Genomic DNA, 24507 nt, shown 5'->3' on the forward strand with positions numbered 1-24507 from the left:
GGGAGTGTTGTAGCTTGACTTTCCGGTTTCTGATCATGAGACCAGCTGGGAAGGAACTTGTAAAAGCACTTCAGGAGAACTAAATTATTGGGACTTATCAGATGTTTGGGGAAAGATAGAAATGGACAGTCACACCTTTTAGCGTCGTGTCTTTAGACTGGCACATCAAATGCTCTGGAATTCCTTTCAACTGAATATATATTAATGAGTTCCTGTAACACATGAGCGTTATGCTAAGCAGGCTTCAAGGCTTTCATATAAAGATGATTCAAACACATTCAATGCCCATAGGAGTTTGCTATCAGTGCAACAGGAAAAACATACACCGAGATAATGGCTGCATCAACTTTGTGGTGGAGGTAGCCTCAGGGACAGGCCTTAAGGATGAGTAGGACTTCACAGGGTAAAGATGAGAAGAAAAGCACTTCAGACCAAGTGACCAACAAGATATGAAAGATGTCAAAGACATTTTTGACACAGATGTCAAAGATTCAGGGTATTTGAGGGAAGACTTACTAGTCCAGTTTGGCAAGTGCAGTAATTTTCAGAATGTGGTTCCTGGACCATCAGCTTCAGCATCATCTGGGAACTTGGTGGAAATGCAAATGCTCAGGTGTCAACATAGAGTGACCAGTAATTTCACACCCAGGTGTATATTCCAAGAGAATGAAAAACCTATGCCCACACAAAAACTTGTACATGAATATTTATAGCGGCATCATTCATAATAGGCAAAAAGTAGAGACAACCCAAGTGTCCATCAACTGATGAGTGGATAAATAAAATGTGGTATATCCATTCAGCAGAATATTATTCAGCCATAAGGAGGAAGGAAACAGAGATGCGCATTATAACATGGATGAACCTTGACAATGTGGCAAGTAGCCCTGGCCAGCGTGGCTCAGTTGGTTGAGCGTCATCCCGCAGAGAGGAAATGTTGGTAAGAGAAAGAACTCAAGTTACAAAAAACCCTGCATTGTATAACTGAGTTTACACAAAATATCCAAAAATAGGTGAATTTATAGAGACTAAAAGTACAATAGATCACTGGTCTCTAAGGATTTGGGAGAAAGAGCAATGGAAAGTGACTGCTAACAGGTTTCTTTTTGGGTGATGGAAACATTCTGTAATTAGATAGTCCTAATGGTTCCACCACCTTGGGATAAACTAAAAACCACTGAACTGTGCACTTGAAAAGAGTCACTGTTGTGAGGTATATGGAGTAGATCTCAATTAAATATAAAAGAAATAAAAAATTCTCAAGTTTCATCCCAGGTCTATGGAATGAGAAGCCCTGGGCTGGGACCCAACCATCTGGGTTTGAACCGGCCCTCTCGGGGATTCTGATGTGCACTCACGTTCAAGAACCAGCAGTTATCTCTGTCCTGGATAGATGTTATTATCACTTCAGGGACCTAAAAATTATCTATTGCCTGGGCGCCATGCCTGGAGAGTCTAACTAGACCAGGGAATCATGTGACTCCCCCATGCATCACAGTGGAGAACCCTTGGCCTGGCGCCTAAGGCACATGCATGTGGATGAATGAGTGATGGCACAGAAGGGGACAGGAGGGAGAGACTGGGGCCTCGCTGTAAAGGACTTTGACAAACGGCCTTGAGAGCAAGGAGAAGGGGGTTATTAGATCTGCATGGTAAGATCATTCTGGCAAAAGTGGGAGTGGAAGAGTTGGTTTAGGTAGGCACTGAAGGCCAGGTTGTCAGCAGGGAAGTCTGGATAGGCGAGAGGAACAAACCCAGGATCAAAGCAGAATTTTGATGGGAGGCATGGAAAGGAGGGATTTGAGTGAGAGAGAGATACATGGCAGTTGACTATAGGATGTGAATGCTAACAAGGCCGAGACCGGAGAATGGGGTAGAAGAGACAGGAGCTGGCAGCTGTCTTCAGAGATTTATGTGTAGATGATTGGATCAACGTGATGCCATTCAAATAAATAAGAAAACTAAATAGTCTACTGTTGTTTTGGTGTAAAGGAAAGAAAGATGCAGGAGTTAAGGGAAAGGTCACAGAGCAAAGTTGAAGATAAAGATAAGGAAGAGATAATCCAGGGTACATTTACCTTTTGAAAAAGCAGGAAAGCTACAACTATTCCAGGAGCAAATGAGTTTCTGCCATGTTTTTCTAAAATTATCATAGCAAATATGTTTGCTCAATTATCGGAGCTTTTGTCAGTTTCCCATTGCTGCCGTGACAAATTACCTCACACATAGCAGCTTAAAACCAATACGACTGTATTATCTTACCAGTTCTTTAAGTCAGATGTCTGGATTGGCTCTCACTCAGCTAAAATTTAGGCATTGGCAGGGCTGCATTTCTGTCTGAAGGCTCCAAGAGATAATCTGTTTTCTTGTATTTCTAGCTGCTGGAGGTTGTATCTTCTTCGGCTGGGGGAACCTTCCATTTTCAAAGCCAGTAAACATGAGTTGAGTTTTTTCATATTATATCACTCTGACTTCTTCTGCCTCCTTCTTTCATTTTTAAGGGACCTTGTGATCACATTGAACCCACCCAGACAATCCACAATAATCTCCTTATTTTAAGATCAGCCAATTATCAACCTTAATTCCAGCCACTTCCATTTTCATTTGACATGTAACATATTCACGGGGCCCTGAGATTCTGACATGGACATATTTGGGGGGCTGTTATTCTGTTGATGAAAGAGACATTTCCTATTTTTAGAGTCATGATACAAATTCAATTTAAGACTTCCAAGTCTGTCCTACTATGCTATAAAATATAAAGTTTTGTTCCTTTTCACAGAGTCCTTGCTTTATAGTATTGGAACTAACTACCACAAGCCAGATAACACTGGGGGTATTTATAGCTTATAATTCAACACAGAGGAATAAAATTAAATTAAGAGTATGAGTATAGGCAAATTGCAAACATTCTTTTCTGTCATCACAGAAATTAAGAAGTTTCTTAATCACTTCCACTATGTGGCATCTACTTTCATTCTCTGTGTGAGATTTGTTCTAGTTTGCTGATGCCACAGTAGCAAAGCTCCACAGACTGGGTGGCTTAGATGACAGAAATTTGTTTTCTCATAGTTCTGGAGGCCAGCCGTCTGATAAGGAGGCCTTGGCAGAGGTGTTTTTTTCCCAGGCCACCGGGGGAGGCTCTCTTCCAGGCCTCGCTCCTTGGCTGGGAGATGCCTGTCTCATGTCTGTGTCTTCAGTCATCTTCTCTCTGTATGTGTTTGTGTCAAAATTTCCTCTCACAAGGACATCAGTCGTATTGGTTTAGGGCCCACCCCCATGCCCTCATTTTAATGTCATCACCTCTTTGAAAACTGTCTCTAAATACACTGCACATTCTGTGAGGTGCTTGGTGTTAAAATTTCAAACTATGAATTTTTTCTTTTTCTTTTCTTTTTTCAACATATGAATATTTTAAGGAGACACAGTCAGCCCATAATATAATAAGATAATTGTGTTATCCCATAAGAGGGTTAACCTATTACAAAATGAATCTCATGCTCCACCTCTGGTGGCCGGTGGCTGCCTCAGAGCATCTTTTGGGAAGGATTTGGAAGGCATCTCTGGGCTTGGATGGAACACAGTGATTAACTAGCAGCAATGGCCTTGGTCAGCAGCTGGTGGAGTGGCATGGCCCGTCCCAGGTTTGCAAACCTTCTCAGTGACGATTACCACATAGAGGATGAGAGATCCTCGCTAAGTACAGAGTAGATTACCATCCAGGCAGAATATTGTTGGATGCTGGTGTACTGAGCCATCATTTAAATGATAACCTAGAATTTATTGCCCCACCTCCACCAGAAGTGCTTAAGTGATAATTAGAGAAACTACCTGTTTAGTGTGAAGTCTCAGCCCCAACTATACAGAATTTATTAAAAATCGTGTATTTATTCTTACATGCTTAAACTTCAGTCACCTTCAAAATACTCTCCATGTGATGCAATACACCTGTCAATAGGTTTTTTCCACTGCTCAGAACAGTTTTTGAACTCGTCGATTTTGATGCCTTTTAGTGCTTCTAAAGTTTTTTGTTTCACCTGTTCCACATCGACAAAACATTTGTCTTTGAAGACGTTTTTCATCTGGAGAAACAAAAAAAAGTCACTCAGGGGAGAGTGCCTGAATAGGGAGGGTGGAGCAGGAGCTCATGCCGTTTTTGGTCAAAAACTGTTATACACTCAGCACAGTGTGGATAGGTGCTCTGGTAAATCACCCACCATGCAATGGGTGAATGTGTTGAAAGAACTTTCAAAATAAAATTCACTGAAGCTGAACACAGCCTCTCACAGCAACACCAGCTGGTACATGGATACAGATGGGTTCCTAGAACTCTCAGCCAGTGGGGGAGCCTATATTAGAAGGGGCCTTGCCTCCAGAAGATAACTCCGATTTTTGGGGGGTTCTCCCTCATTTCAGCTACAAATGCCTAGGGGCACTCACCTGCCAGTGAGCTTCACAGACCTCTCTCATTTCCGAGCCAGTGTTATACTGGACTGACCCTTGTCATTCTTAATATGACTGCAAGGCTCCTTCAGCAACGATCATTAGGAAACATCAAAGAAAAAAAAAGAGTTTATTATTTGAAGGCCCTGGAGTATATACGAGGCATGCCAGGGGCACGCAGCTAGGTTGGGGGCAGAGAGGGAGAGAGAGCGCATGGGCCTGGGCATCTGCTTTTACTGTGATCAAGGATGGGGCTTAAGGTTTCGTAGGCTTGCTCTTTATTGCTCTTTAAAATGTAAGAGCAGGAGTTTAAAAGCACAGGAAGAGGAAAGACACAAGTGGCCCAAATAATTAGTTTTCAAAATCAACCAAGATTTCTAACCCAGAGGAGATGCGGTTGGGGGAGGAAGCCTGGCTCTTCATCTCCTCATGTGGCGGGCCACGTGTTGAGATAAACTTCCTTGAAGGTGATGCCTCTTTAGAATGGATGCTGGCAATCAAAGCTCGTCAGGCACTTGTATTGCAAAAAGAAGAGCCAACTTTCGGGACTAACACCACACTGCCTGCGTAGTCCAGGTCATGGGCAAGCCATTAATATGAATGATCTATTCACGAAGGATGCGTTTTATAGGAAAAGTGAATCATTAGAGAAGAGAGCCAGCCATTATTTTGACGCTACTACAGATAGCATGGATTCTTTCAACAATAATATTTAGACAGTGTCCACAAAAAAGGAATTGGTCAGAAAACTGTCCGAGGACCTGATACTATTTTTACTGAAAGTGACAAACTATCGTTATTCAAGGATTAATATGGTTTTAATAAGATTAACCCTGTGAAAAAAATTGATTGGGCTAATAGTTCCTAGGATGGTCCAATATGCTCCCGCATTATCAAAACCCTGCTTGAAGACCACAGCTTCGGGCCAGCCACTTATAAGGCAGACTGCCTGGCAGGATCAGTTCTGAGAGTCAATCTGCCATTGAACTTCAGAAAATCGGTACTGGAGCCTTATCCAAGTCATCCCCAGTCACACGTCTCCATTCTCACATCACCGTCAGGCTGAAATGTGGTGCAGACAGGTAAAGGTGTTCCGACAGAGAAGGCTAAAGGGGCATGCTGAGACTAGGCGTTATTCAGTAACCGTAGTCAGTTCCACTGGGATTACTGATGTCTCTAGACTCGCATCAGCCGCCTCCCAGAGATTTTACAAGATAAACTAGAATGTACGCCGACGGGCTCTGCACATTGTTTATCTTTACCACAAAAGTTAGTCTTTGCTGAGAACTGTGGAGTGGGCCCAAGCTGGCTCCCTGCCACTCGGCTTCAGATCATGGGGAGGTGTCATGTGAGGCTGGAGCACAAAAGGACCAGTGTGACGCTGCCAGACCTACAGGCATCAAAGCCTTCCACTCAGTGTGACGTGACAACAGTGGTAAAACCAGGACTTACTAGCGTTACCAAGAAATGGCATAAATAATGACTCCTCTCTGTTCTCAAAGGAATGGAGAGAAATTGCCTGGAACTTCTCATTATAATTGTCAAGTGCTCAACTAATATGTGAATATGAATTATTTTTAAAGTGTAAGTATATGAATCATTTTAGAAATAGCAATATATGTACAAGTTGTAAAAAATTGTAAAAAAATATATATAGATACAGATGTGTATCTCAAACATTTTACCTACTATTCAGCCACTTGCTTATTTTTCACTTATCATTTTGCCATATTAATCCATAGATGTACCTCTACTTTTAAATTGCTTCATAGTATCATAATATAATACTTTATTTAATCATTTTTTCCCATTGCTTGCCATACGGTCAGCTCCCAACTCTCTGATACTGAAAACGCTGCTGTGCATGAACCCCCTTTTCTATGTCTCATTCTGACTTCAAGAGGGCATTTTCTCTGTGGCAGATGCAAGACAGAGCGAATGTTGGAGAAAGCCTGTTTTCCTTTGATTTTAATGAATACTGACAAATTGTGCCCCTTCATGCTTCTATTGTAGTATCATCAGCACTGCGAGCGAAAACCATTTTCCCTACACACTTAACATTTTATATAGCCAGTGTTTCATATCTTTTATTTGTGGTCCAAAATGGTATATCCCTGTTATTTTAACTTGTATTTCTCTCATCTAGTGTTTGTATATTTGCTCATATAAAACAGAAACATCCTTGCATGTGTGTCTGTCTGCGTGCACACGTGTGGGAGTTGGTGTGGGGAGAGATGTATACGTGAGGTTTGGAGGTCAGGTCTGGAAGTGACTGGGACCTCACATTTGTTCATCTGCAATCCTTTGGCCAGAATTCAGCTGCGAATGATAGGAAGGCTAGGAAAAAGAGTCTTTCGCTGTGTCCAGAAACACACGTATTGGTGACCTTGTGGTTTTCTATGCTATAATCACCCCCAGATTACCTAGCAGTGGACCAGCAACCATACAAAGGAATCATGCTACCATGGAAGTAATTGACTGTGATTAATATGAAGTTCTAGGGTTTCTTCCACACGCAGGTCAGGAAGAAGCACATTTAAAATTGACAAGATGTATTGGAGGATCTCTTGGTTACTCCATACCCTTTGGGAATGATAAAGGGGAAATTGCAGCTATTGTAGCCCAGTGGAAGCAAGACAACTTAAAGGCTCACATCCCTTGGAGATAAAGATCTGGGTCAACTATCAGGCAGATCATCCAGGTCAGCTGGGTAAAGGTTGAGTAAAAGGGGATTCTAGAGTAGATGGTGAAGCAAGACGAAGATGGAAATCAATTACGGCCAAAGGACCAGTTGCAGCTTCAGGAACATGATGTATTTCCCTGGTCCTCTTGCTTTCAGTCTCCTCAGACACATAGCTCGCCACCACCTTGGTGTAGACTCTGACTGATTGAACTTATATTTCCTTTCATGAAGAATAAGTGAGAAAGTCTTGTTCACAACTGAATCTGAGTGGTGCAAATCATGGACTGTATCAAAACTTTTTATTTAAAGATTTTACTTATTTATTTTTAGAGGAAGGGGGAGGGAGGGAGAAAGAGAGGGAGAGAAACCTGACCATGCAGTTGCCTCTTGTGCACCCCCAACCGGGGACCTGGCCCACAACCCAGGCATGCTCCCTGACTGGGAATCAAACCAGAGAGCCTTTGGTTCACAGGCCAGCACTCAATCCACTCAGCCACGACAACCAGGGCTATATCAACCACTGCTTAGCTGCTACTTCAGGTCCTTGGCCTCGCCTGTCTCTGAGGTCTTTATCATGTGTTTCATGTCTCTGCATGTGCCCTAGACAATTCCAAGCTGCCACTGCCCAGGAATACCTGTCTCATGCTGGTGCCACACACTTTTTGCTTTCTGCCCTGGCTTTCCTCTTGAGGCCGAGGAATTAAGCACCAAGAGAACTTCTCAGGGGACTCATGCAATCATGACCTAGAAGTTCAGGAGAATTAATGTCCCATGGGACCAACATGCAGCCAACAGGAAAAGGAATCTGAATGAATAAATTCTTCACTATCTGTCTTCCATCCCTCAACCTCCACACACTCCAACAATTGATACTGACAATGTCACTCACTTGAGGAAAAATCCCAGATGAGCCTCCCCACCACCCTATGTAGCCTTGGTGGCTTGCCTCTGTCTTTGAGCAACAAATAATTGTGGTAATTACGTCAGAGTACAATGGTCCCTAACAGACTCTAATGCTCCCACACACCAAAGCCCCCTAGGCACAGCAGGATCAAGCAAAGAGCTTGTTATTCAAGTTTTTTCCAGTTATGGGGAGTGTCCAATAGATTCTCCCCCAAATAGCCCACAAAAATCTTCCCTGAGTGTCCTACACTGTGGGCAGCAAATCAGTACTCTATTTCTTCCAGCTCTGGCCTTGCTTGATCTTCTTTCAGCTTTTCTCTTGGTGCTGATGGTTAGACAGGGATTCTCAGTGAACGCCCCAGACTCCCTGAGCCATCAGACAGGTAAAGCCAGCAGCACAGCAAGTGGAGCTTCCCAGCCCTGGAGCCAGTGACCCACTCCCATCCACCTGTCCCGCCTATCCAATGACACCACAGGTCCCGCTCCCTAGGGGCCACACCTTGTTCCATTTGGAATGAAAGCCAGGCACTTCTGCTCATTGTGATTTATTTCATGTGGAGCAGGTGAGCACAGTTCTGGACTTGACATTTCTTATCAGCTTCACTCCCCCAATGGATCCTAGAATTCCTCTTTGATGAGTTCCTCTTTGTTTCACAGAATGAAAAAATGGTGAAAACTATGGTTAAGTGAAAATGATGCTTTTGGGGGGAGGAGAAGGTCATAACTTAATAATTATTTTTAGCAAAGCACTTAAGGCATCAGAGGACTTGCAAAGGTTGTCAGTGACCAGCTCACAGCCCAGGGTCCAACAGAATGGTGAACTTGAAGACCTGTTCCGCCAAAATCTGATTCCAGCAACTGCCTCTCAATAGTGATTCCCAGGCTAGCAGAACGTCAGAAACAAAACAAAACCTTAGGGAATGGCAGGACTTATTTTATTAAGTATAGACATTACAAACAAATAAACAAAATACCCTGGCATTTATCCTCACCAGTGTTTCTTAAGTGAAAGGATATTTTTTAACATGTGAAGATGGGAAGAACATAACTGAAGCAAAGAAGAGCTTTTAAACAAAATAACTGTGAGGAAAAAAATTTGCTGCTTTGGAAAAAACAGTATTAACTTATGATAATGTGTTTTTAATAACAAAAACTATGAACCTACTAAGAAAACTCGATATTAAAGAAAATTGTTAGAATTGCAAGAGCCCATGAAAAGCCATCAAGCCCACCGTAAGATCAAAAACCGTGCTGTCGCCCACCGCAGCCCCCACGTGGTGCCGCGCAGTCTCCCTGGCACCCAGGGCTGTTCTCAGCTCTCCCAGCGTCTCTGAGCACAGCCAGCGCCCCTTGCCAGGATCTGAAATCTCAAGAAGAAAAGTACCACCATATTAGTTTCAACTCAGAATTAGAGGAAGTGCAGACCTCATTCCCATGTCTTCCCACCCTCCCTGCCCCCCGAAATCTCTTTCCTCCACCTTGAATTACAAAATGAAACCTCACATGTATATCTGACTGATAATAGATGTGGGAAAAGGAAATGGTGTGGAGGAGGAAGAAGGGCCCCAGCTCAGCCACCAAAATTCCCTGTTGCATCTCGGATTTTATATGCTCTCTATCCGTTGAAAATCTCCAGTAGCTACCACCATGAGAAAATTAATTTCAAAGTAGCAAAGTAAAGAAAAAAAGTGCCCTGGCTGGCGTAGCTCAGTGGATTGAGTGCGGGCTGCAAACCAAAGTGTCTCAGGTTCGATTCCCAGTCAGGGCACATGCCTGGGTTGCAGGCCACGGCCCCCAGCAACCGCACATTGATGTTTCTCTCTCTCTCTCTTTCTCCTTCCCTTCCCTCTCTAAAAAATAAATAAATAAAATCTTTAAAAAGAGAGAGAGATTGTAAAAAAAAAGGAAGAAAAAAAGCAATGAAGAGTAAAGTTAGGGTTTTGGCTAGGTGTTTGGAAGGCTAAGGCCCTCCTAGGTTGGATTATGTGACAGAGGGTGTGATGGGGGGAGGCTGTGCCAGGGAGGAGAGGGGGAAGGAGGGCAGGGCGAGGTCACAGAGGCCGTGGTTACTGTTATTTGCAATTGGTTGAGTGGCTGACTGGTTTTGCCCTCGTGCAGAATTGTTTAGAAACAACGTGCACTTTTTAAATTTCTGCAATCATTAGCCAGTAATACACTTATTTTAAAGGATAATTGAGACCATTTTTCTGTGTTTTCCACAGTATCATGAGGCAGTGTTTTTCTTAGCTGAATTAATTGGCTCCCTTTTGTACCTGGTTGTTTTGCAATACATTTGCTTACCAGCACAAAACCCAGAAGTCTGAACAAAATGGGTTTTGAAAATAGCCTTTCCCATGAATTGCATGTTGAAGGGGGAAAAGTTGAGCTATAAAGTGTCTCCTAGAACCTAGCTCTGTATTTGGCCTGATGTTAGTGAGAGAATTAGAATGTAAGTCTTGCTTATGATGAACTAATTTGGAATTCCTGAGTGATGCAGACAGATACCGTGGGGCAGAACTGGGCAGGTCCACACACACCACTTACCAGTAGGAACAGAAAGTTCCCAGGAGAAGGGAGATACGACTGAGAAAACATAGCTAAAGAGCAGTGCTATTTTGAGAAGGAAGAAAGAGAAGACTATCTGAAAACTTGTTGACAATTCCCCATTCCCTGAACACACTTGGGTTTGGGCTGTGATGATCCCAGAGAGCTTCTAAGCTAAACCAACACATTCTATATGAATGGAAAAAATTCTTTTTCGCTTGTTTCTCCATCAAGTTTACCAAGAGCTAAAGAATGAGCTTTGCAGGCAGTAACAGGACTCGAGGCCACATTCAGGTGACTTGAAGAAGGACAGTTTCTGGGACAGAGACCTTTACACATTATTGTGAGGCACTGATCTGAGCGCCTGCGAGCAAGCCACGCCTTCAGGTTCTTCATGTTTCTGCGAACTGAGCTGTGCCACTTGGAAGAGAGCTGCAGTGCGAGGTAACTGAATGACGCTTTCAAGAGGAAACAAGTTTCGGCAGCAATTTGTTCCTGCAGAGCATCACGGCCACGACCAAGTCAGGCAAGAAATGCCGCCGCCATGCAGCAAGGCACATAGGGGCTTCCCAGCGGGTCCTGGCTTTCAGACACCCATCGTTTCAAAGCCCTCCACTATTGTTCTTCCTCACCTTACCTTTTCAAGGTGGGGTCCTTTGTTTCACTCATTATTTTATTGCCCATAATGTCGGAACCATATATTTAAAAAATACCCTATGCTAATTGTTTGTGACCGGACCCTTGAAAGAGGCTGAGCTTATTAAGAGCTGAGAGCATTGGGAACAAGCTCAAGAACAGTGATGGCAAAGACAGCACAGGAGTAAAATGCAGCTGAGCTAGAAAATTATTTTACAAACTGGCAGAAAGTGAGTCCTTCAAGGGTGCCATGCCTGCATCATTCAAAGGGCAATTTACAAAGAAATAAGATTTGATTTAAAAAAAACTTTGTGCCCTCAATATTAATATCCTAACATAAACACCACACTCAAATCTGACTCTAAAATAACTCAGTCATGTGACAGTCACCTTCACAGAATAGACATCATCCCTGAAATGCAAATCGCATGAGGCACTTATGTGGAAGGGCCAGTGTGTCCTTGAAACACGTTGTTGAGTGCAGGGCGCACGGGACCCTCCAGTGGACCTCAGAACCGGCAGTCGCTGACGAGCTCTGTCTTGAACTACAGCTCCTGGGGTTGTTCTTTCTCAGCGAATGTCTTCGGAACTTCAAAACGGGCTAGATAAGGGCCTCTGGGCTAGATAGATCAAACTGCTTCAGAACACACCCAGCAAGTCGAATCCAGCCAAGGCAGGATTTTAACAGGGAGGAGAGATAATATAAGGGGAAAAAAGTGCTGCTGATTGTGCCCAACTCTCTGCCCCAGTGTGCTGAACTCAGTATCCATCTAGGAAAGAGCTGGATGCTACCCTTGGTGTGGCCTGCCCTCCATAAATATGGACAAGACCTATCAAACACACAAGGGAAAGGATGGCTATCCTTCCCTCTTTCCATCTCTGCCATTTAAAACTCACCCTAGTGTCACGACTGAAGCAGAGTTAGAGCACTCCTAGGGCTGTCTCTTTGGGACGTAAGAACGCAGGGGCCATCAGCAAACAGCACAGACTATTCTGGGCCAGGAGTGGTGCTCGGATTTGGGTGCCAGAGAGAAGCTCCACCGGTGACGGAGGCCAAGAGTGGCCAGGCGGCTTTGTGAAGCAGGCTGGTCCCCTGTGAAACTGCTCCACAGTGAACCTCAACCAGGGACAATGTTACCCCCAGGACACACTTGCTAGTGTATGGAGATGTTTTCAGTTGTCACAAATGGGAGGATGCTGCTGGAGCCGAGCGGGTAGAGGCCGGGGATGCTGCTAAACATCCCGCCACATAGGGCAGCCCCCTCAATAAGGAATTACCTGGCACAGAATGTCAGTAATGCCAAGGCGGAGAAACCCTGTGCTAGAGTATGCCACCAACCCCGCAGTGAGTAAAAGGGAGGAAGAAAAGATCACAAAGTAATCACCGGCTCTCTAGAAAGCAGAGCGTTATTCATGCTTAGCAGTTGGCTCTAAGGAAGTTTGTCGTGGGTATCGGTGCTTCCCAAAAGGAGTCACGATGTTGTCGGCTCTGTCCTGGCTGAGGCTTTTGCATTGTGCTTAGTGTCTGCCACGTCAATCCTTGTAAACAATTATACAGGGAAGGGAGGGAGGGAGGGGAGAGAGAAAGGAAGAAGGAAGGAAGGAAGGAAGGAAGGAAGGAAGGAAGGAAGGAAGGAAGGAAGGAAGGAAGGAAGGAAGGAAGGAAGGAAGGGGGGGAAGGAAGGAAGGAAGGAAGGAAGGAAGGAAGGAAGAGGGAAGGAAGGAAGAGGGAAGGAAGGAAGGAAGGAAGAAAGGAAGGAAGAAAGAAAAGAAAGGAAATTCTTGCTGCTCCCCTAGAGAACAATTCTGTAAATCTAATTTTTGTTTCAGAGTCACCAGAAAAAGATGACACTAGAGGGCACCAGTGACTAATATCCCTAATAACAGAAAATAAGAAAGCACACCCTGACCTAGAATCAAGCCCTGAAATTATGATAAAGATGCAAGTCCAGAAAAGGAAGGCATTGAATCACTCCTAAATTCTGGAGGAACTAGAGGAGTCTTTGATGCTGGGGGGATGAGTGTGCGAGGAGACAGCAATGACTCGCCCGCACTCTCCCCAGCTTCCTGAGCCTTCATCTTTTACCATCAGCCAGTCTCCTCCCCTCAGCACCCACTCCTCCAACTCATCGCAGATGAGAGGCCCTGCTTCCAGCAACTCAGCCTCACTGAGGTGTTAACCTGAACGTCAGGTTTTTCCTGACTCTGCACTCCAAATAACCCCCAGCTGCATCCGGCCCCTGGTGGCCAATAACCTCAGCTCCTATCAGTTGCTTCTCTCCCTCCCAGGATGAGATCTTTCCTCTTAAATCCTGTGTTTCAGTTATATCTGGTCAGCTTCCATCAGCTACACCACAGTGCTACAGGTTATCTTCGCTCAGTGCCTGCATCCTCATACTCTGCACCCCCGCCAGCACCCTAATCTGCCTGGCTGGACCTTCCTGATGCCATCACCTGCCTGGACTGCCGCCTGGCATTAGTTCCCATCCTTGTCACATGCCATCCTCTGCCTGCATGGACTTCTCACTGCTTGCAGCTGAGTCTGCCCCAGACTCGGCCCTGCCCCACTAGGACAGGTGTGACCGGTCTGGTCTCCGTCCGGATTCTCTTGTCTGATCTGCCTGGGGCAACCACCTCCTGAGAGCTGGAATCTCAGCTACATCACTGCTTAGAATGAAAGCTTGACCCTGCTGAAGTCAGCAAAACTGTACTATCCTCCACCCCACATAGGGCTGTGTTAGCTAGCGCCTTACAGTTGTGAAGGTTTCCTTAAATTCCCCAGGACAAGCTGACCTTCACCCTTGGTGAACCCAAAGTATGCTGGATAGGTCCCTGTGGGGACACCTGTCCCTATAATAACTTTTTACAAATACACACACACACACACACACACATATACATACCAGGGTGCTGGATAGGTCCCTGTGGGGACACCTGTCCCTATAATAACTTTTTACAAACATACACACACACACACACACACACACATACACACATACATACCAGGGTGCTGGATAGGTACCTGTGAGGACACCTGTCCCTATAATAACTTTTTACAAATATATATATATATGTGTGTGTGTGTGTGTGTGTATGTGTGTATGTATATATATACACATACATACATACATACCAGGGTAGAGAACATTCTCTTACCTAGTAGCAGGCATGATATTTCTCTTCGGGCAAGGACCATTTTTGTTGGGAATATTTTTCTTAAGGTCACTTAGGTTGAGTGTGATCCTGCAATAAATATCGTCTGGCTTCAGTTCAAAGTCAAGATGTAGACAAGGAGAGGCATTTGTTTAATCCTCAGAGTGAGTAGGGAGAATAAAGGAAGGAGAAACCGGGGTCAGGAGAGAAAGCATAGAACCTACAAGCTACAAAAGGTCACACAATCTATTATTCTTTCCTCTGGAAAAGCCAGCCAACCTGGTCATAAGTAGATTATTGTGGAAAAGCAGCAATGGGTTTGAGTTTGGCATTTAAGTGTATTTGAGAGGAATCATAAGCAACCTGTGGAGATATATGGACCCAGAGACAGAGGAATTGTGGAAGTGGAAGTCCTTTGGAATTAGTTGTATATAGAGATATACCTTTTTCTGTTAATATACATACTGATATATAGAGATAGATGGTATCTTGCGGAGGAGTAGGGCTTCCAAGCCCTACATGAGTTGGAGGTCGAGTCCCTGCCACCTAGATGTCAGAGGTGTGCAGAGACTAGCACATGCCTCCTCTATCAAGTATGACACCCCTCAACAGCAAAGATCACATCTGATTTATCTTTGCTCAGCCTTTATCTAACCCAGTGCCTGCCTGGCGACCAGGGGTGCTCGGCAAATATGTCGTGAATTGGTAAGTTCTATCCTGAGAGCAAGTTGGGCTGAAGCAAGTTGTCTTTGTATCTTCTTCCACCCCTGAGAGTCTGGAAACTACCGTCTGCATAATCCTCATCATGCCTGGTGAGAAATCATCTCAAGAGAGTTACCAAGCCAGTGAATTAGGTTTGGCTGCCTTGCTTATTTGGGCAGAGGACTCCGAGCCCTGGGCATGGAGGCCGCCATACTCCCAGGCCTCCAGACATTTCCGAGGCCAGCCTTCCTGAGTCAGCTCAAGGGCGTGGCCCACCTGGAGGGCCCCAGGGGAAGGGCGAGAACGTGTCAAAGTCTGGGTGGGGAAGGGTGAGGTGGGGTGGGGTGGAATCATTTCAGCTTCTGTGTGTGCACATTTAGTTAGTTCTCACAATTATCTCCTAGAGTCGAGTCTGAGTGAGAGCTACATACTCTAAAAGAAACAGAGAGGGCTCCGGATGAGCCGGAAGAGCTATGAGAGCTTTGGGATCATCAACACAACACTAAGGCTTACACTAGGCCCTCCTTTGGCGGAACCGCCCCTGTAGCTGACTTTTGAGACTCTCCTCAACCTGGCCTAATTTACCTAGTCAAGGGATTTCCCAGCATCAAAGAGAGGCCTCCTGAAGCTGACTTTATGGAAGACATGTCGCTTGGTCCCAATTCACAACATTTCCACAGAAACCACAACAGCAGGGATTCTGAGAGACAAAACCCTGGCCCTGTACTTGGATGAGCCACCCATTTATTGCTGGGCTTGTTAATCACTTGCTCTGTGTTCTAACCAACAGACAAAGCAGCCTCTATCCAAGGAGCCAGTTCATCTGATTTCTCAGCAGCTGGTCTGTGTGCAGTTACACAAATGAGTATTTACGTACTTTCTAGACCACATCACTGTCACATAAAAAGCTCAAACAATACTTATACATGTTATGTACTAGAGCACATTATTTTCCTGGAACCAATTATAATAAGTGCTACTTACTCCCTCTGATGAAAACATGTCAGCCAGTATATCATCTAGGAGTGGGGGGTGGTAAGGAGCTTTTAAAATGCCCTGCAGGAGGCTCTGTGACTCTGGCCACCTGGTCTCTTCACAGTCAACTGAGTTTATGGAAAAAATAAACAATCACTCCAGGTTTTCCTTGAACCAGCAGCTGATGTCATGGCTATTTAGGCTGCATTGGGGTAACGTTCAAGTGACAGTAACTGGAGTCACATGAGAAATATTTGTACTCTACAGCCTAAAGAGATACCCATATTAATGAAGCTCTGGGAGCTCTAAGTCTGCACACTGCCTTGCCACTCAACCCCCATCCTCACCGCCGGGTATTGATCACTGAGGTCCCTGAGCACTCACTCCCAGCGGGCACTGCGGCTCGGGCTCCTGTGGATCGACTCATTGAATCCTCACAACCCTATGGTGTAGGCACATTTGCCGTATTCTTTTGACAATCAAGGAAACTGAGGCTTGTGCATATTAAGTAGTTTGCCCCAGGGGACAGTTAATAAATTGTAGAACCTGGATTTGAACTCGAGAAGTTTGACTCCAAGAATGATGGACCTAAGTGGTATGCTACCCCAAAATCAGAGAACAAGAAACCTGAGACCAAGGGAAGAATAATGTATGAATGGAATATATACCCAATGTGAATTAAACTGTCTGAGCTAGGGAAAACAACAAAAATTTCAGAGAAAAATCCAAGTGGTTATCCGCTCCCATCCTTTTCTGTAGTTCTCGCCATTTAAGTCTGATCTTGGCCTGCACTACCTCAGGGAAATGGAGGCCACAATTAAATACAAAGAAAAACCAAGAGTTTGCTGTGGAGTTTTAGTGTTAAGATAATGCAGGAAATGCTCAAGGGTCATTTGATGCCCCAGTGTTTTTCCTTGTGCGCTGAGTTTAGACCTTAACACCCTAGTAAAATGTGGCTCCATTCAATTGCTGTGATGGATTTGGGACAGATCTTGTACCTGACTCACAGTCAAGAGGATCAGGAGAACCAGCTGCCGTGTGCTGGGCTGGCATTGGGCACCACACTCTCCTTCTACTGCGGTAGCGAGGACTGTCTTCCTGCACAAAACCCTGGACTCAGTAGGCACTGCTGTACACTTCACAAAATAATAGCAAGCCAATCAAAAGAGCACAGATCTGTAGACCTACACTGGCCACAGCTCCATGAAACATTCACCCAGCACACATAAATCACACGCTAGTAAGAACTGCTGCGTGCAGAGCCTGCAAGTGTCTTCACGCAACTGCCCAGCAAAACAGCTGCCCCAATACCCAACACTAATCGTCCTTCCGTGTTGAAAGCTGTTTCCACTGGGCAAAGGCCCTAGTGTCATTGGATGAAGGCATTCTGCCAAAAGCTTATCGGGACCTTTTTCTGAACATAACATACTAATTATCTTTACAGTACGTTGTTATGGGCTTCTCATAAATAGTATAGTTCAAACTGTTTTTCCTCTGAGAAGCCCCTTTGGTGTCAGTCTTCAGGTAGAGACGAGGGACCCCAGACAGGCACTAGAAACTGAACACCACGTGTTTAAGGGGCTGAGGAAGGAGGGTCAGTCTCCTTTTGGTTTAGGCCCGTTGTTAGTTACTGCACTGCAGAATCGCCTGCAGAGCTGAAACACTAAAAACAATTCTCTAGCCCCACATTTAGGGTTCTGATTCTCTAGGTCAAGGAGGTAGATGCCTGGAAGCTTTTGAAAGTGTTACGGGCACTTCTGCAGGTCAGCACAGACAGAGCCCTGCTATAAAACAGAGGGTTCCATAAAACAGAACACACTCCGCACTGCAGCCCCTTCCTGCTAATGTTTATCACAGATAAACAACTATTTTTCCTTCTTAAAGTCTTTAATAATGGGAATGTGAAAATGTACAAGAATAAAATGGAATTTAGAGAGAATACAATAAAATTTACCCTTCAGTGTGCAGTTTGATGAGTTTTTTAATTTTTATTTCTCAATTACAGTTTATATTCTCTATGATAGTAGTTTCAGGTGTACGGCACAGTGGTTAGACATTTATATGACTTACAAAGTCGTCACCCCAATAAGTCTCATACTCACCTGGCACCACACATAGTTATTACCATGTTATTGACTGTGTTCCCTATGCTGTACTTTACATCCCCAGGATTATTTTGTAACTGCCAATATGTGCTTCTTAACTCCTCCATCTTTTTCACTCAGTCCCCCAACTCCCCCATATGGCAACCAGCATAACGTTCTCTGTATCTATGAGTTTGCCTCTATCTTGTTCATTGGTGAATTTTTGTAGCCATTTTAATATTGAAGATGAAAGAAAATACACATTTCCAGCATATTAGGGTTTATTATTTCAAGAAAGGTAAAACCGCAACTAAAACACACAAAAAAGATTTGTGCGGTATATGGAGAAGGTGCTGTGACTGATCAAACCTATCAAAAGCAGTTGCAAGGTTTCATGCTGGAGATTTCCCAGATGATGCAGCGTGGCCGGGTAGACCAGTTGAAGCTGATAGCGATCAAATCAACATTGAGATGATCACCTTTATACCACGTTGGAGACAGCTGACATAATCAAAATATCCAAGTGAATAAAATTATTGGTGAAAACGAAAAATGTGTCTTATTTTATGGAAAAAAAACCCCACACAGCTTTTTGGCCAACCCAATGTATATCACATTTTGTTTATCCAGTCATTTATTCATGGACCCTAAAATTGCTTCATCCTTTTGGATATTATGAGTAGTGCTATAAACGCCTGATAATGCAAATTTCTTTTGAAAGCCTGCTTTCACTTCTCTGGGGTATATACCCAATAGTGAAATTGCCAGATCATCTGGTAATCCTATTTTCAGTTTTTTGAGACACTGACACACTGTTTTCCACAGTGGCGGCCTCATTTTCACTGCCATCTACAGTGCACAAGGGTTCCGGTTTCTCCACATCCTTCTTCACTGTGGTTATTTTGTTTGGTTTGTTTTCTGTTAGCCATCTTAATGGGGGTGAGGTGATATTTCCTTGTGGTTCTGATTTACATTTCCCTCATGATTAACGATATTGAGTATCTTTTCGCATGCTTATTGGTCATTTCTATATCATCTTAGGAGAAATGTCCATTTTTAATTGGTTTATTTAGTTTTCATTATTGATTTGTAGTTCTTTATATATTCTGGATAGTAACCCCTTATCAGGTATATGATTGGCAAATATTCTCTACCATTTTTTAGGTTATCTTTTAACTGTTTTTGATGCACAAAAATATTTTTTGACCCAGCCACATTTATGTTTTTGCTTTTGTTGATGGTGCCAAACCCACTGTCATGAAGCTTCCCCCGTGTCTTCTTCTAGGAGCTTTATAATCTCAGCTCTTGCATTTCCGTTTTTCATCCATTTTGAGTTAATTTTTGTATATAGCATAAGGTAAGGGTCCAATTTCATTCTTTTGCATGTGAATATCCAATTTTCTCAGCACCATTTGTTGAAGAGACTATCCTTTCCCCGCTGTGTGGTCTTTGTACCCTTACTGGAGGTGCTCACTGCCCCAATGGTCCTCCCTTAAAGACTTATAAGTAAAGCTCACATGTGTTTTAGTAAACATAAGATCTTTCTCTGATGTAAATTACTTTGTTATTCCTTCACCTCTTGGGCACACATTTTAGTGTCATTAGTTATGGCAAACCAATAGCCTACACATTTATCGCTATCTGGTTGCGAGCCAGGTCTGAGGTCCATTAATGTGCCTCAGCATGCCAGTGGGGCACCACAGTGCCACAGTGAAGTCTGTCAGGGAAGGTGTTTCTTGGAACCCTAAGAATATTTTTCCCATCCTTACTAAGCTAAAAAACTTACACAAATTTGCCCTGACCAGTGTGGCTCATTTGTTGGGCATTATCCCACAAAGTCAAAGATAAGTGGTTTGATTCCCAGTCAGGGCACATGCCTGGGTTGTGTACCCAGTCCCCAGTCAGAGCGTGTGGGAGAAGCAACCAATTGATGTTTCTCTCCCTCTCTTTCTCCCTCCCTTCCCCTCTCTCTCTAAGAATAAATAAGTAAAATCTTAAAAAACTTTTAAATATGCCTGTTAAAATATCAAAGACTAAAAAGTAGATAATAAAAAACCATACCCCACTCAATCCAGTTCCCAGAAGTAACTTCTGTTAGGAGAGTATATATTGTTCCATGGTTCTTCCTTTGTGTATATATTTCTCTCTCTTTCTCTCTCTTTCTCTCTCACACACACACACACACAAGATGTTGTATAACATATATATGCATGTGCAATTATATATGTAAATATGAAAAAAGTAAAATCACAGAAATCAAACTTGCCATTTTTTATTTGAGAATGTCTTGAAATCTTCCCATGTCAGAACACGTCGATATTTTTTAGGACATTTTTAATCTTTAAAATGGCTGCAGGGTGGGGAGGGAGGTAAGCCAACAAGAAACAAGCTGAATCCTGCTCCAGAGAGGTGCAGGGGTTGAGGCCAAACAGTGTGTCTGAAGGCAAGGATCAGGGAGGGGCTGAACACAGGAGGACAGATCTCAAGTCTTTACAAGAATCACACAGAAGCCCAGTTCCTCTTCTCTACTGCTCAGGCACATCGCTGCTTCTCCTCCAACTTGGCAGAAGACTAGAAACATGCCCAGAGAGTACTGAGGACAGATTGCAGCTGAGGGCAAAGGAAGGCACGTGCTGAAAACACGTGGGTTCTGGTTGTCTACATGTTCAAGGTGAACATTCTGGCTCGTTCTCCCACTGGTTCTGAGAATAATAGCAATCAGGCTCTGCCTTTCAGGCAGGAAATAGAAAAATTCTGCTTCAGGAAACTGCCTAGCCCAAGAGGAAAGACTTGCATTGGCAATTTGGAGCCCTCCACGGCAAAACCAGATTTACTCTCTGAACCTGTGGCAAGGCCCAGTAGTGGGGCCCAATCGACATACATGGAGCTTCCAAACTAGAATTTTTTGCATCTGACCCTGAAATATAAACAACCAAGGATCATCAGACATCCAAGAGAATCATGGAAGGTAACCCAAAACATATTCACAAACAAACAAAATAGGAAGTTTAAAGAGAAAAGATACATGGATGAGACAGAAATAAACTTCAAAACATGTTATGGAAAGGAACAGACGATTTTGTCTCTGCAAAATAAAACAGATTAATAATTTTCTTTTTTGCTGGACCTGCCGGATCTGCTGAGGCGCGGGTCTCTTGCGGGACTGGTCCATCCCTGACTGAGCCAGGCCAGGTCGGACTGAAGGGTTCCCCCCATAGCCAGGGGGTCCCATGGAAGGTCCCTGAGGTGTCATTCGGCTGCCTGGCAGCATACCTGGTCTCGGATAGGCCGCTCCGGGCATCGGGGAGCGGTACAACCCTTGACCCGGTGCCGGACCCATTCGCACGGGAGGCCCCGGAGTCCCGCCCGGGCCCAGGGCAGCCGCCGCGCCCGCCCCTCCTGAGGCTCCGGCGCCGCCGCTCGGAGCCACAGACTGGAAACCCGCCCGGGCCGCCATCTTCCCCAGAGCCGCTGCAGCAGCCGCACAAAGAACCGGAACCGGAACTCCCCCCGCCCCCCACGCGCCCCCCGCAAACCCGTCTGTCCGCCCGGCCGGCCGGCCGGCCGGCACGGGAGGCTCAGGGCAGCGAGACTCCAGATTAATAATTTTTTATAAAAAGAGGAATAATTTAGAGAATAAGAAAAAGCTCTTGGAAATGAAATATATGATAGGAGAACAATTATTAGATTCAACAAATATGAAAAAATTAATATTGAGAAAAATCACTGCAAAGGAAGCATAAAAAGACAAAAGAGATGAAATAAGGGAAGAGAAAGCAAAACAAAAAGAGATAGAATAATGAAAGGAAAGGACAGAAAATTAGAAGATGTAACTGATGAGGTCTAGCATATGACTGATAGGAGTTATAGAAGGAGAAAAAAAAAAGAAAGAAAGCACTATAAATCAATACAAACCAGCATTAAGACACATAGCAAATTTAAAAGTTGAGACTGAAGAGAAAATACTAAAATCTCCCAGGGATGAAGAAGTGAGTAACAAGCAAAGGACTGGACATTAGAATCCCATCTGGCTTCTCAAGGACAATATGGACTCTAGAAGGAATGCCTTCAAAATTCTGAGACCAGTAACGCTTTCGAATGCTGAAAGCAATTATTTTTAACCTAAAACTCTAAACAAATGAAAAAATGAGTCAAGAATGAATTCCAATAAAAACAAGAAGTTGTAGGAGAAAATAGATGAAGTCATTTATTTGAGACTCAGCTGAGAACTACCATTATAATACAAAACACGAATACCGATTTAACCAAAAGTAGAGACATGCCATCCTTGGGAAACTGGGAAGAAGAGAAGGATCTGAATGTGTGTATGTGTGCTGGGCACCTGTAAGTGTGTGTGTGTGTGTGTGTGCACACGTACACGTGTGTGGGCGTGAGTGTGTGTCTGCATGTGTGAGGATGAGTGGTAAGAGGTCCATATGAAATTAAAAACTTAAGGAAAAAGGACATTATTTTGCAGGATGGAGGCAAATGAAAAGAAAACACTAAACCATTTTTCCATGGCTGCTTCAGGAGTCCGAGCACAATGAAGAGAGAACGAGTAGGTAGGGCCAGCTGTTTTCCTGACGAGCTTCTTGTATTAACATTATAGGACCTTTTAAAATATTCACCCAAGGATATGTTTATGGAGTTTAAGGAGAGCAGAAGGGGAGAGAGAGGGAGAGAAATATAGATGTGAGAGAGAAACATCAACAGGCTGCCTCTTGCTTGTGTCCCAGCCAGGGACTGAACTACAACTGGGGGATGTGCCCTGACCGGTGATCAAGCCCACAACATTTCTGGTTTATGGGCTGATGCTCCAACCAACTGAGCCACCCACTAGGGCTAACTTGTTTTTTAAAAGCACACAAAAACTTGGAAAAATATTTGCATTGTTCCTGGAAATGAGTAAGTAGGCGTTAAGTTTGAAAAATAAATGGTACTGATGCATTTGTATTTACCATGGAAAGGCTTTCACAATTTTTTAAAAGTGAGAATGGTTGCAGATTGTAGCTAAATTTCAGTGTTGTCTATCATAGAAACATATTTTTTTATTTGGAACTATTTTAAGTATTTAGAGAAGTATAAAAAATACAATACATATATTTCCAAGTCTGTCAACCACAAGGAAAAAATCTAACATCATTTTTCCTTCAGGTATTTTTTTAATGAATGAAAGAAATAGAATATTATACACAAATTTGAAGTCTCTTTTATTCTCCCCAGTATCATTCCCTTCCACTTTTCCTAAAGGCAACCACATCGTAAATTTGGTAAGTATATTTGCAGTCCATGTTTTTGCTTCTGTTATACACAATAATACAAAGCATCCTCTATGTGCTTGGGGGTTAATTTTTTTGTAAATACTTTTATTCTGTGTGAATTATTCTACCACTGCATTGTCCACAGAAAATCTCATATATTTATTTATTGTATGTTGATACACACAGATCTAGAGATACATGTATGCACATATATACATATAAAGAGAGTAACAGAGATTTATTATAAGGAATTGGGTCATGTGGTTGTGGATGATGAGAAGTCCCAAGATCTACACCTGGTAAACTGGAGACCCAGGAGAGCCAGTCTGAATCCAAAGGCCTGAGAATCTGGGGACCCAGTGGTGTTACTTCCAGTCTGAGCCTGAGTCCAAGTCCAAAGGCAGGAGAAGACCGAGGTCTCAGCTTGAAGACAGGCAGGCAGATATAGTAACTTTTCCCTCTCAGTCTTTTTGTTCTAGCCAGGCCTTCCTTGGGAAAGGCAATCTGCTTAACAACATCAACAAATTTAAATGTCCATCTCATCCAGATACAGCCTCACAGACACACCCATGGCCCAGGCAAGTTGACACATAAAATTAAGCTTCACAGCCGAAAAACCCCTAGATGGTATCTGGCTCAAAGATAAGATATGGAAATAAAAGGGTCCATTCATTTAGGGGAGGTGGTTTCCCTGGAGCTGTGCTGCTTTATCTAAATAATAACAGATGGGGATAGACAGGAAACACATTTGTTTTTATTTTTTAAATATACCTTATTGAGAGGTAAAGTACACATAGTATAAATCTGCCATTTGAACAATCTTAAGTGTGCAACCCAGGGCATTCAAGCAGTCACAGTGTTGTGCAACTGCCAGCACTATCCTGGAATGTCTGTGCTAGGCAAAAATAGGGTGTGACAGTCTCTTTTGGCAGAGGAAAAGAGTAGCTAGCCTAGAGAAATGAAACACCAGGGGACTGCAGGAAGTTGGCTGTATCGAGCACAGAAGGCGGAGATGGTTGTGTGTGTGTGGCGGGGGGAGGGGGCAGGTAAGACAGTGGCTGCGAGAGGAATGATTTTCAAGACGGGAGTGCAGAAAAGCAGAGCCAGACCATGGGAAATTTTG

This window comes from Phyllostomus hastatus, unplaced genomic scaffold (genome assembly GCF_019186645.2).
Source record: "Phyllostomus hastatus isolate PE091 unplaced genomic scaffold, TTU_PhHast_1.1 phas_contig_40, whole genome shotgun sequence".
In the NCBI taxonomy this organism is placed as follows: Eukaryota; Metazoa; Chordata; class Mammalia; order Chiroptera; family Phyllostomidae; genus Phyllostomus; species Phyllostomus hastatus.